A 15665-nucleotide genomic window follows, 5' to 3' on the forward strand; every position below is an offset into this window, starting at 1 on the left:
TGGCAAGCAGGAAGAGACGAGATGAGAAAACCAGTTGTCACCACCACACCCAGTGCCCTGTTCTGAAAGCAAAAGTGTTATAGTAAGAGGATGCTCTCTACCTAAGATCCATAATGGGAAAATAGTATTTACTCTTGACGCTTTTTAAAAACAATGTCTTAGAAAATCTAGTGAGGACAATAAAGCAAGTACTAAAATGTACCTAGATTAAAAAGAAAGAAGTGCAAATATCTCTCTTGCAGATGAAATAATTCTGTATAGAGAAAATCTTCAGGAATCCACTGTAATAATATAAAAAATAATAAAGAATTCAATAAATTTTCTGAATGAAAGATCAATATTTAAAATTCATAAATTTATATATCTTAGCAATACAAATCTGAAAATAAAATTTAAAAATCAGTTTCATTTTTAATAGCATCAAATAGAAAAAAACACTTAGAAATAAATTTAACAAATAAGTGAAAGACTTGTAATCTGAAAGCAACAAAATATTATTGAGATAATTTAAAATCTAAATACATACATAGTGATTGGAAGATTTAATATGGTTAAGATAGCAATATCTCCAAAACTGATTGACAAATTCAACAATATCTCTATAAAATTCCCAGCTACTTTTGTGAGCAAAATTGTAAGGTGATGCAAAATATATAAATGTGAACAATCCATAATATTTAAAAAATTATGATAAAGATGTGATATCACCAAGATGACAGAGTAGGAGATATCAGCTTTCATCCCTCCACAAACAAACAAAAAAAAGTAGAAATAAAAAACAGACAGTTATTTACAAATCAAAATAGCCCAGAGAGGGCTCAAGGGCCCATTAAAAAATCTGCAGCAATGCAGTGGAAAAAAGAAAAAGAAAAGAAAAGATGGAGAATATCCACATAGAAAGGATCTCTAGTGATATTGACATATGTAAGACACCAGATGATGACTGAGTAGGAAGAAGAAAGATGGAAACTATTGGTATCAGCCATGTGATGGGAGCCACCATGCTCCCCAGCAACCAGCTACACAGAGGACACTGGCATCTCTTGCCACTGAGGTAACCAACAGCTAATCCTGCCAGGAAATCCCAGAGAAAAAAAAACATGACCACACACCCCTATTCCCAAAAGAAACATCTGTTTGGGAAAGGAGCCACTACCTAGTCCAACTCTTCATGTACCCCAACCCTGTAAACATGGCTGCTCTCTGAGTCTCCAAAGTACAGACCCACGCTCAGTGGCAACACCAGACAGATCCACATTTCAGATATCAGAGCCAATAACAGAGTAACCTAGATTTCACTCTTGGCCATGGAGCCAAGCCCTTGCTGTGGGTACCAGCTCTGCTGCTATGGAGAGCTAGGCACCATATGCCCATGCTCTGGGGCACCAGCTCTACTGCTATGGAGGGCTGAAACCTGCCCTAATCCCAGAGTCACTCTACCCTGTGCATTCCTGTGCTCTCATGCTTGGTTTCTCAGATAATTCACAAGAATCTGTACCTTGCATACTGTTACCAAAATGGCAGTAGGGGGTGCCTTCATCATGGGCACCAGTTCCCCAAATCTCACAGTTATAGTCCCTCCGTGTGTGCCCATGCTTCAGGCCTTAACTCCATTGTCACTCCATAAACACCACCCATGAAATACCAGTGCCACAACCACTGCAAGCAAGCATATAAGCCATACCCAGTCCCAAGAAAAATTTCTTCACCTACGATTTTTCTGGTTGGAGATAGAGATATTAGGAAGATCTTTGCCAAAGAAGAACCAGTGACCCTTGCCACCATTGTAGATATCCACAGCACTGAACACCGAAGATGCCTACAATCTTCACCAACATGGACCTCAGCTTAAAAAGATACACAGATAATACAAACCTGGCACTATTACTGGTTCTAGAATCACTATGCCCCAACAAGCAAGCACCCTTGCACCGCTTAAAGTCTTTTCACAATGAACCTAGCCCATAAAGTCTGCAAGAGGTGACTACTCTGCCAAATGCATAAATATCAATGTAAGGCAACAAGAAACATTTAAAAAGAGGACACATAATGCCACCAAAAGTACAAAATAATCTCCCCATAGCTGACAGCAAAGAAATGGAGACATACAAATTTCCTTTCAAAGAATTGAAAATGATTGTTTTAAGGAAGCTCAGTGAAATCGAAGAAAATACAGAGAATTTCAATGAATTCAGTATATCAATCAAAGCTTGAAGTGAAAAATTTACCAGAGAGATTGGAAATTTTTTTTTAATTCTTCAGTTGAAAAATACAACGAATGAAATGAAAATTACAGTAGAGAATATCAACAGCAGAATTGGTCAATCAATCAACTTGAGGACAGGTTATTTGAAAATACATAGTAAGAACAGAAAAAAATAAGAATAAAAAGGAATAAAGGAAGCTCACAGAATTTACAGAACCAGTATCAAAAGAGCAAATATTTGAGTTACAGAAAGTCAAAAAGGAGAAGAGACAATGGAATAGCAAGTTTATTTAAAGAATTTAACAGCAGAATCCTTTTCAAATCTGAGAAAATATATAAGTGTCCACATACATGAAGGTTAAAGGTCTCTAACCAAATTCAACTCAAACAAGACTACATTGTCATAATCAAACTTTCAAAAATAAAATACAAAGTGAGGATTCTGAAAGCAGCAATAAAATAGAAGTAAATCATAAAGAAGGGAATTTCAGAAAGCTATCATAATATTTCTCAGCAGAAAGCTTATAGCCCAACAGAGAGTGGGATGATATATTCAACATGTCAAAAAACAACAAACCAACCAATAATTTTGTAACCAGAAAAACTGTCCCTCAGAAATTAAAGATAGATAAAGCAAAAGCTGAAGGAGCTCATTACCACCAGACTTGTCTTCCAACAAATAGCAACAGAAATTGTTCAAGCTAAAAGAAAAGGTTGCTAATTGGTAATAGAAAAAACATTTGAAAGTATAAAACTTACTGGTAAAAGAAAATACACTATCAAATTTAGAACACTCTAATACTGTAATGGTGGTATGAAAATTATTTTATCTCTTTAGTATAAAGGTTAAAAGACAAATCTATTAAAAATAATAAATTGTAATTTTCCCAATACAAAGAAAAGATAAGTATTTGAGGGGAGGGATATACTGATTACCCATCCACCGTGTGAGGACACGCAACAAGGAGCCATCTATAAAGTAGAGAGTAAAACCCTACTGGAACCAATTTCTGCTACGGCTTCACCTTGGACTTCCCAGCTACCATAACTATGAGAAATAAATTTCTGTTGTTTTAAAATACCCAGCCTAAGATATTTTCTTATACCAGTCCAAAAGGACTAAGAAGGGAATGTGGAGTATAAATGCACCATGTTTATTATGCAATCAAAGTTAAGTTGTTATCAGCTTAAAATAACCTATTATAAGATATTTTATCCAAGCCACATGGTCACCACAAAACCAAAACCTACAGTAAATACACAAAAGATAAAGAGTAACAAATCAGTGAATTCCACTAGAGAAAATAATCTAATCACAAAGAAAAGCATTGAGAGGGAAAGAAAGAAACAAAGGTCCTACAAAACAACTAGGAAACAACAAAGTAGCATTTGTAAGTCCCCACCTATCAAATATTACCTTGAATGTTAATGGATTAAAATTGCTAATTAAAAAAAAAAAAACAGAGTGGCTGAATAAATGGAAAAAAATAAAGGTAAAGCAAATAAAACAAAGCAAAACAAAACAAGAGACTAACTTGCTGCCTGCAAGAGACTCACTTCACCTTTAAGGACACACAAAGACTGAAGTGAAAGAATGCAAAATGATATTTGATGCAAATTAAAACTGAAGAGAACATGGTTAGCTACAGCTAGACAAAATGGACTTTAGGCCAACAACTGTACAAAGGGAAAAAAGAGGCCATTATATAAGGATAATGAAATGAATTCTTGAAAACTATATAACAAATGTAAATATATATGTACTCAATATTGGAGGAGATAAATATATAAAGCATATATTAATAGAACTGAAGAAAAAGATAGAGTGTGAGAAAATATTAGTGTGGGGCTTCAAAACTTAACTTCCAATAGTGGACAGATAATCCAGAGAAAAAATTAATTAATAAGAAAATATTTCAATTGAACTGTACTCCAGGCAAAATGGGCTTAATATAAATATACAGAATATATCATCCAATAGCAGCAAAATAAACATTCTTCTCAAGCACACATGGAACGATCTCTGTGGCAGATCATATGTTAGGCCACAAAATATCTTTTAACAAATTGAAGAAGACTAATAGCATATTAAGTATTTTTTGATAACTGATATGAAACTAGAAATCAATAATAGAAGAAAATTTGAAAAATTCACAAACGTCGAAATTAAACATGCTTCTAAACAACCAATAGGCCAAAAAGGAAATTAAAGGGAAATTTAAAAATACCTCAAGACAAATGAAAATAGAAAATTAGCACAGCAAAATTTACAGAATGCCGCAAAAGCAGTCTTACAATGGAACTTTACAACAATAAATGTCCACATAAAAAAGAAAGGTCCCAAATAAAACCCTAATATTATCCCTCAAGAAAATAGAAACTAGAACAAAGAATATAGTAAGTCAAATGCTAATAGACGAAAGGGAATAATAAAAATCAGACCACTGATAAATAAAATAGAGACCAGAAAAACAAGGGAGAGGATTAAGAAAATGAAAAGTTTTTTTTTTTTTTCCTGAAAAGATAAATAAAATCCACCTAACTTTAGCTATATTAAGAAAGTAAGAGAAAAGACTCAAATAAAACAGAAAGGAAAGAGGACACATTACAACTAATATAACAGAAATAAAAGAATAAGAGACTACTGTGAATAATTATATGCCAATGAATTGGATAATCTGTAATAAATAGTTAAATTTTTAAACACATACAGTCTAACAAGACTAAGTCAAGAATACATAAAAAATCTGAACAGACCAATAACAACTAAAGACATTGAAGAACTAATCAAACATCTCCAAGCAAAGAAAATCCTAGTACCAGGCAGCTTCACTGCTGAATTCTACTGAACATTTAAAATGAATTAAAGACAATTATTCTCATGCTTTCAAAAAAGTTAGAGGAAAGAACATTTCCAAATTCATGTTATGAGGCCAGCATTACTCTAACATCAAAACCATAAAAAGATGCTACAAGACAAGTACAGGCAGATATTCCCAATGAACACAAATGCAAAAATCCTCAACAACAAAATTAGCAAACTTAATTCAGCAGCTCAGTAAAAAAATCATACATAATGATCAAGTGGAATTTATCCCTGTGATAGAGGATTTTTTTAGCATACACAAATCAATAAAAAATGATGCTCCATATTAACAGAATCAAAGATAAACATTATGAAAATCTCAATATATGCAGAAAATTCATTATTTTATGAAAAAAATTCTCAACCAATTAGAACTAGAAGGAATGGACTTAATTATTATAAAGTCTGTATACAACAATCCCATAGTTAACCATATTCATCAGTGAAAACTAAAGTGTTTTCTTTTTTTTTTTTTTTTTTTTTTTTTTTTTTTTTTTTAAGATCAACATGATAAAGATGGCTCCTCACCACTTCTATTCATCATAGTACTGGACTTGCTAGCCAGAGTAATTAAGCAAGAGGAAGACAGAAAAGGCATCTAAATTAGAAAAACAAAAGAAGTTAAATTGTATCTATTTGGCAGAGGTCAAAATCTTATATATAGAAAACCCTAAAGCCTACCAAAACTCATTAAAACTAACAGACTCAGTAAATTTGCAGAATACAAAATCGAGAAAAATCAGTAAGCTTTCTATAAACTAACAATGAACTGTCCAAAAATTCAAGAAAATAATCCATTCTCAAAATGTACAAAAATATAAAATACTTAGAAACATACTCACTTGGCTGGGTGCGGTGGCCCAAGCCTGTAATCCCAGCACTTCGAGAGGCCAAGACGGGCGGATCACGAGGTCAGGAGATCGAGACCATCCTGGCTAACACGGTGAAACCCCGTCTCTACTAAAAAATGCAAAAAAACTAGCCGGGCAAGGTGGCGGGAGACTGTAGTCCCAGCTACTTGGGAGGCTGAGGCAGGAGAATGGTGTAAACCCGGGAGGCAGAGCTTGCAGTGAGCCGAGATCCAGCCACTGCACTCCAGCCTGGGTGACAGAGTGAGACTCCGTACCCCCCTCAAAAAAAAAAAAAAAAAAGGAAATATACTCATTTAAGGGAGTGAAACGTATATACACTGAAAACAATAAAACATTGATGAAGGAAATTGAAGACACAAATAAATGGAAAGGTATTCCATGTTCACAGGTAAGAAGAATTTATGTTGTTAAAATGCCCATACCACCCAAGACAATTCAAGGTTCAGTGCAGTTCTTACCAAATTCCAATGACATTTTTCACTGAAACTGAAAAAAAAAAAAAAAAAAAAAAAATCTAAAATCCATGTGGAACCACAAAAGGCCCAGAATAGATAAAGCAATCTTGTGCCAAAGGAACAAGGCTAGGGGTACCACATTACGTGACTTGAAGATTTAGTATGAAACTATAGTAATCAAAACTTAGTACTAGCATAAAAATGGACATTAAGACCAATAAAATAGAATAGAGGTCCAGAAATAAATCCATGCATTTATGGTCCATAATTTTTGACAGAGATGCCAAGAATCAAGGGGGAAAGGAAAATCTCTTTAATGGAGAGTGCTGGAAAAATTGGATATCCACATGTAGAAGAATGAAATTAGACACTAATATCAGACTATATGCAAAAATCAACTCCAAAAGAATTAAAACCTTAAACATAAGACCTGAAACTGAAATTACTGAAAGAAAACATAGAGGAAGATCTCCACGACATTGTACTGGGCCATAAGCTTTTGTTTTTGGAGAGGAACCCAAAAGCACAGGCGATACAATAAAAATAAACAAATAGGATTACATCCAACTTAAAAGGTTCTGCGTAGCAGAGGAAACAGTCAACAGAATGGAGACAATATATGGAATGATAATGTATTTGCAAACCATACATCTGATAATGGGTTAATATTCAAAACACATAAAGATTTCAAACAGGTTAATAGTTAGAAAACAAGTAACCCAATTAAAAAATGGTCAAAAAACTGTATAGACATTTCTCAAAAGAAAGAAGACAAGCACTGTCTTATAAGTACTGCACGCTAACTGATTGCAAACAGAACCAAAGACAAGAACCACATGATTATCTCAATAGATGCAGAAAAGGCTTTTGACAAAATTAAACAGCCCTTCATGCTAAAAACGCTCAATAAATTCGGTATTGATGGAACGTACCTTAAAATAATAAGAGCTATTTATGACAAACCCACAGCCAATATCATACTGAATGGGCAAAAACTGGAAAAATTCCCTTTGAAAACTGGCACAAGACAGGGATGCCCTCTCTCACCACTCCTATTCAACATAGTGTTGGAAGTTCTGACTAGGGCAATCAGGCAAGAGAAAGAAATCAAGGGTATTCAGTTAGGAAAAGAAGAAGTCAAATTGTCCCTCTTTGCAGATGACATGATTGTATATTTAGAAAATCCCATTGTCTCAGCCCAAAATCTCCTTAAGCTGATAAGCAACTTCAGCAAAGTCTCAGGATACAAAATTAATGTGCAAAAATCACAAGCATTCGTATACACCAGTAACAGACAAACAGAGAGCCAAATCATGAATGAACTTCCATTCACAATTGCTTCAAAGAGAATAAAATACCTAGGAATCCAACTTACAAGGGATGTAAAGGAACTCTTCAAGGAGAACTACAAACCACTGCTCAGTGAAATCAAAGAGGACACAAACAAATGGAAGAACATACCATGCTCATGGATAGGAAGAATCAATATCATGAAAATGGCCATACTGCTCAAGGTTATTTATAGATTCAATGCCATCCCCATCAAGCTACCAATGAGTTTCTTCACAGAATTGGAAAAAACTGCCTTAAAGTTCATATGGAACCAAAAAAGAGCCCGCATCTCCAAGACAATCCTAAGTCAAAAGAACAAAGCTGGAGGCATCACGCTACCTGACTTCAAACTATACTACAAGGCTATAGTAACCAAAACAGCATGGTACTGGTACCAAAACAGAGATATAGACCAATGGAACAGAACAGAGTCCTCAGAAATAATACCACACATCTACAGCCATCTGATCTTTGACAAACCTGAGAGAAACAAGAAATGGGGAAGGGATTCCCTATTTAATAAATGGTGCTGGGAAAATTGGCTAGCCATAAGTAGAAAGCTGAAACTGGATCCTTTCCTTACTCCTTATACGAAAATTAATTCAAGATGGATTAGAGACTTAAATGTTAGACCTAATACCATAAAAACCCTAGAGGAAAACCTAGGTAGTACCATTCAGGACATAGGCATGGGCAAAGACTTCATGTCTAAAACACCAAAAGCAACGGCAGCAAAAGCCAAAATTGACAAATGGGATCTCATTAAACTAAAGAGCTTCTGCACAGCAAAAGAAACTACCATCAGAGTGAACAGGCAACCTACAGAATGGGAGAAAATTTTTGCAATCTACTCATCTGACAAAGGGCTAATATCCAGAACCTACAAAGAACTCAAACAAATTTACAAGAAAAAAACAAACAACCCCATCAAAAAGTGGGCAAAGGATATGAACAGACATTTCTCAAAAGAAGACATGCATACAGCCAACAGGCACATGAAAAAATGCTCATCACCACTGGCCATCAAAGAAATGCAAATCAAAACCACAATGAGATACCATCTCACACCAGTTAGAATGGCAATCATTAAAAAGTCAGGAAACAACAGGTGCTGGAGAGGATGTGGAGAAATAGGAACACTTTTACACTGTTGGTGGGATTGTAAACTAGTTCAACCATTACGGAAAACAGTATGGCGATTCCTCAAGGATCTAGAACTAGATGTACCATATGACCCAGCCATCCCATTACTGGGTATATACCCAAAGGATTATAAATCATGCTGCTACAAAGACACATGCACACGGATGTTTATTGCGGCACTATTCACAATAGCAAAGACTTGGAATCAACCCAAATGTCCATCAGTGACAGACTGGATTAAGAAAATGTGGCACATATACACCATGGAATACTATGCAGCCATAAAAAAGGATGAGTTTGTGTCCTTTGTAGGGACATAGATGCAGCTGGAAACCATCATTCTTAGCAAACTATCACAAGAACAGAAAACCAAACACCGCATGTTCTCACTCATAGGTGGGAACTGAACAATGAGATCACTTGGACTCGGGAAGGGGAACATCACACACCGGGGCCTATCATGGGGAGGGGGGAGGGGGGAGGGATTGCATTGGGAGTTATACCTGATGTAAATGACGAGTTGATGGGTGCTGACGAGTTGATGGGTGCAGCACACCAACATGGCACAAGTATACATATGTAACAAACCTGCACGTTATGCACATGTACCCTAGAACTTAAAGTATAATAATAATAATAAATAATTAAAAAAAAAAGAAAGAAGACAAGCAAATTGTCAACAAGTATGTGACAAAAGGGAAATGCACACCAAAACCACAATGAGATATTTTCTCATACATATTAGAATTTCTGTTTTCAAAAAGAAAAATGATAACAAGTGTGGAAAAAATGTTTAGAAAGGGTAACATGTGTACACTGTTGGAGGGAAAATAAATTAGTATAGCCATTATAAAAAACAGTATGTAGGTTCTTCAGAAAATTAAAAATAGAATAACCATATGATCCAGCAATCCTACTACTCAGTACATATTCAAAGGAAATGAATTCCATATATCCAAGAGACATCTGCATTTGTGAAACATGCAGATGTTCATTGCAGCATTATTCATAATGGCCAAACATGGAATCAACTTCAGTCTCCAGCAATGGATAATGAGAAATTGAAAATGTTATATATATAAACAGTGGAAAACTATTCAGTCTGATATAAAGGAAGAAATCTTTTCATTTGTAACTACATGGATAAACCTGGAGAAAATTATGCTAAGCAAAATAATCAGGCATAGAAAGACAAATACTACATGATCTCATTTATATAGAAAGCATAAAAAATTCAAACTCATAGGACCAGAGAGTAAGAGTGAATTACCAGGGTCTAGCTTGTGGAGAAAATAAGTAGATGTTGGTTAAAGGACACAAAATTTCTATTAAACAGGAAGAATAAGTTCAGGAGATGTATTACACATAATAGTGACTACAGTTAAGAACAATACACTGTACATTTGAAAACTGCTTACAGAGTAGATCTTATTTTATTATTATTTATTTACTTATTTATTTAGAGACGGGGCCTTGCTCGGTCACCCAGGCTGGAGCAGTGGCACCATCACAGCTCACTGCAGCCTTGACATCCTGGGCTCAAGTGATCCTCTCACTTCAGCCTACTAAGTAGCTGGGACTGCAAGCACATGCCAGCACACCCAGCTAATTTAAAAAATTATTTTGTTTGTACAGATAGGGTCTTGCTATGCTACCAAGGATGGTCTCAAACTCCTGGGCTCCAGCAATTCTCCTGCCTCAAACTCCCAAAGTGCTGGAATTAGACATGAGCCACCGTGCCCTGCCTAGAGTAGATTTTAAATGTTCCCACCACATGCAAAAGTGATAAGTAACTAATGATAGGTAATACATATGTTAAATGTCTTGATTTAGCCATTTCATATTTATGTGTATTTTAAAACATCATCTTGTACATGATAAATATATCTTTTACCTATAAAAAATAAATAAGTAAAAAAATTATAAAAATCTAAATTTCTAGATTCATATTTGCTGTTTTCAAAACTTAACCCAAGTCTCCTGCAATTAATACAGTGTGATATTGGCAACTGGATAGGTACAAAGTTCAATAGGGAAAACATTCAAGGTTTATAAATAAACCCTTACATTTATGTTCAATTGACTTTTTATAAATAGTGCCGGAACAATTCGATATCCATATGCAAAATAATAAAGTGCCACTTTCCTCACTCTCTAAATAAACATTGACTCTAAATAAATGTAAACCTAAATACCAAACAAAATCTATAAAAATTTAAAATAAATATAATATCTCTGTGACATATCAAGCAAAATCCTCACAGATATCAATTCCAAAGCACAAGCAGCAAAAATTAAAATAGATAAATTGGGCTTAACTGAAATTAAAAACTTTTGTGCTACAAACAGTACCAAGAATTTGAAAATACAATTCACAGAATGAGCAATTCATATAAGAGATTTATTTCCAGAATATATAAAGAATACTTACACTAAATTTTAATTCAAATAAGACAATTAGAAAATGGACAAGGGATCTCCATAGAATTCTTTACAAATATATCTATGTATATATACACACATAGATATATTTGTAAATATAAATATATAAACATATATATTTATATATATCCAGTAAACTCATATAAAGGTGCTGAACACTATTATTCATTAGGTAAATGCAAATCAAAAGCACCATGAGATGCAACGCTGGTTCAGTATTCAAAATCAATTAACGCAATTCATCATATAAACGATAAAAAAAACCCATATGATCATTTAAAAAGGTACAGAAAAGCCATTTGACAAAATTCAACACTGATTCTTGACAAAATTTTTCAAAATAGAAACAGAGGGGTCTAATAAAGGAAATCTACCAAAAAAAAAAAAAAAATCCTATAGCTAACACATTTTGTTAAGAAAGGCTGAATGCTTCCCTTAAGGTTGGAAATAAAGCAGTCTGTTCTCAAAATCTTATTCAATATAGTATTAGAATTTCTAACCAGTGAAATATGGAGAGAAAAGGTAATAAATGTAATAAATATCATATACATCAGAAGGAAATGTAACCATCCCTACTTGCATATGGCATGGTAGTCTACATTAAAAAAAAAAAAAAAGTATCAAATAAAACGTCCTAAAAGTAATAAATGAGCTCAGCAAGTTTGAAAGATAAGAGATAACACAAAAAATCAATTCTATTTCTTTCTACTAACAATGAACAAGTAAGGAATAAAATGTAAAATACGATATCATTTACAATTGCACAAAAGATGGAATATTTAAGTTTAAATCTAAAAAAGAAGATTCATGGTTTGTATGCTAAAAACTGTAAAATAAGTCAAGAAAATTTTCAGTTCTCCCCCTATTGATATATAGGCTAAGCAAGATTCCCAACTCAACAAAAATTTTTGCAAATAAAAAATATTATTCTAAAATTTGTATGAAAAGACAATGGAGCTAAAATAGCTACAACAGTGTTTTTACAAATGAAGAATAATGTAGAAAAATAATTTTAGATATCAAGATTAACATATAGGCATATTGGTTTCAAGATTTAACACATAGCCATATTAGTCAAGTCTATATGGCATTGGAATAAATAAGAGGAATAAATACATAGAACAGTACAAGAAATAGATAACCAAGAAACAGACCCACACAAATAATGTGGAACTGATATTCGGCAAAGTTGACAAAGCAATGCAGTGTAAAAAAGATAGCTTTTTCAAAAATGGTGCTGGAGCAATTAGACATCCATAATAAATTAAAAAAAAATAAAAGTTAACCTTGACTTAAGTCTCACACTATAAAATTCAACTCAGAATAGATCATGTACTTAAATGTAAAAAGTAAAGTAATAATTTTTTAAATAAATTACACATAGAAGAAAATATTTAGGATCTATGATTAAGCAACCAGAAACATGATTCTTAAAAGGAAAAAATGATAAATTGGACTTCTTAAAAACAAAAATGCTCTCTGAAATATCTTGTTACGATGAATAGAAGGAAAACTACACACTGGGAAAACATTTTTGCAGTTGTATTGGCAAATAAATAGTATCTGAAATAGATAAAGAAGTTTCAAAACTCAACAGTATAAAACAAACAAGCAAGCAAACAATCCAATTGGAAAATCACCAAAAGACATGAGCAGACATTTCACTGAAGAAGATATACAGATGGCAAATAAGCACCTAAAAATTGTTCAACATCATTAGTCAAAAGGTAAATAGAAATTAAAATCACAGTGAGACATCACTACACACCTATCAAAATGACCAAATAGATAGACAGATAGATGGTAGATAGATAATTGATAGATAGAGAGATGTAGATATAGTGATAACGTCTGTAATACTATGATATACATGTCTGTAACAGTAGACATGTATTTGTTCTTTATCCTTAGTTTCCGGCACAGAGTTCCTAAAATCCTTGGAAGTTCTGAGTAATAGGTATAAGAAAAACATATTTTGTTATTCACAGTAAGCCCCTTTCAGATATTCTTGAGCTTATGCAAATGAAGTGACTTATCATGGGCCTCTAGATGGCTTCAGAATGAGGCCTGGTTGCCAAAGGAAGCAACCACATGATAGAGAGTTGGAATTTTCAGCCCCATTGATCTAACATCTGGGGAGGGGAGAGGGACTGGAGATTGAACTAATCACCAATAGTCAGTGATTTAATCACTAATGCCAACTTAAAATAATCTTTATTAAAATTCTAAATGACAAGGTTTTAAAGCTTCCAGATTGGTGAATGCATCCATTTGCCTGGTAAATTTAGTAGTAAATCCTAACTCCATGGGGACAGAAGCTTCTATGCTTAGGACCCTTCGATACCTCATCCTATGTATTTCTTCATCTGGCTGCTCATTAGTATTTTTCATTATGTTCTTTATAATAAACCACTAAACATGAATAAATGTTTTCCTGAGTTTTGCAAGCCATTGTAGGAAATTATCAAGCCTGTGGAAGGGATTTTGTGACTACCCAAATGTATGCTTGGTTGGTCAGAAGTATGGAGGGAGGTAGAAGTTGCAGTGAGCCGAGATCGTGCCTCTGCACTCCAGCCTGGGCGACAGAGCAAGACTCCCTCAAAAAAAAAAAAAAAAAAAAAAAAACAAACCTAAATTAAACATGAAACTACCATGTGACTCAGCGGTTGCAACCTTGTGCATTTATCCCAAAGAAATGAACATGTACTTTACATGCACACAAACACACACATTCACACAAACGATATAAGAATATTTATAGCAGCTTTATTTGTAATAGCAAAAAAAAAAAAAAAAGGTGAGAAAAGATGCCTTTCAATGGGTGAATGGTTATACTATGATACATTTACATTTATACCATAGGATACCAGTGAGAAATTAAAAAAAGATGAACTACAGGTATATGGAACAATCTGCTTGAACTTTCAGAGAATTTTGGTGAATGAAATAAATTTCACTGGCTATATACTATATGACAACATTTATATGACATTCTGTCCATTGATTTTCATAAGAATAGACTGGAAGAGCACAATATTCTTCGTTTATTTTATTATGATCTCTGTTTACAGATAGCATTGCTTTGAGGAGGAACATGGTTAGCTAGGCATCCTCCAAATCACGGAGAACCTGATGTTGTTCAGGAAAAAATAATCAAAGGGAAGTAAGTGAAACAGCAGTCAGCTCAGTCATTTTGACTAGACAGGAGTTGAAGTTTCTGCTTTTCATTGTTCTCCACTATTTCCAATGCCCCTATTCCATACACACACACATATCCCTTTTATATCTGCTATGCTTAGTAAGAGATACTCTCCTGGTTGATATAACTCAGATAGGAAAAGGTACTTGTAGTGAATTTTTATAAGTTTATGTTGTCTTGGCTTCAATTTAAATATGTTTGGCTTTCTTGTGCCAGAAACGGAATCAGTCATGGTCCACATAGTTTTCAGTTCTACGCTCCTTCCACTTCCTCAGTGTGGTCAATCCAGATATCTACCTTATACAACTTCCTCCTGGTGACCAACTCACTGCAGGACAACTGCATATAGCGGACTTCACTGGTTCCAGTGACTCTCACACTCTATATAGACTATGAAGATATGCCACGGCAACTAACTCTCAGTAACAGCGTGACACACTGGAACTCATGACTGCTTGCTTTAAACCACCAATTAAACAATTAAAACTTCCTATAGGAAACCTGTTTGCAAAACACCCTGGACCCAAGAAAGTGTCCTTTCCTCTCTGTACGTGTTCCCTGACTTCCGTGTGTTTGGGGCCTCCTGAGACGGTGTGTAGCTCCTGGAATTTGGAAGTATTAAAATCTTTATTTCCATCTTGTGTTTCTTCTATTCATAGGAGGGATGTTCTCCATCTTAAAAATCCTAAATCAAAACTATGTAATCAAACAAGGGGCTCACTTAAAAAATAATCAATTATGAAAATGGCTTAAAAACCAAGTGCATGTTTCTTCAAGGTAAAGTTTTCTCTTAAACTTAGAATATTTTTTTCCTGAAGTCCACATAATGTAAGCCTATGTAATAAAATGTTTGTGTCAAAAAGTTTATTGAAGAAAATACTGACATAGAACTCAGTATGTTTCTGTCAATCTGCTAGGCACTTTAATAATGTTATTCTCATACCAAATCTATGAGGTAGGCCCTATTTTATCCTCATTTTATAAACGAGAAAATTGATGCAGAGAGAAGTTAAGAAACTTATCCAAGTCTTTCAAGTAGTGAGATGTAGAAATGAGATTTTATCCAGGTTGTCAGGCTTCATTATCTGTTCCTTAAACCATGTCATTAAACTGATTGGAAATTCACTGTGGATAATAAGGAGACTAATAC

Source organism: Macaca fascicularis, chromosome 6, assembly GCF_037993035.2.
Source record: "Macaca fascicularis isolate 582-1 chromosome 6, T2T-MFA8v1.1".
Classification (NCBI taxonomy): Eukaryota; Metazoa; Chordata; class Mammalia; order Primates; family Cercopithecidae; genus Macaca; species Macaca fascicularis.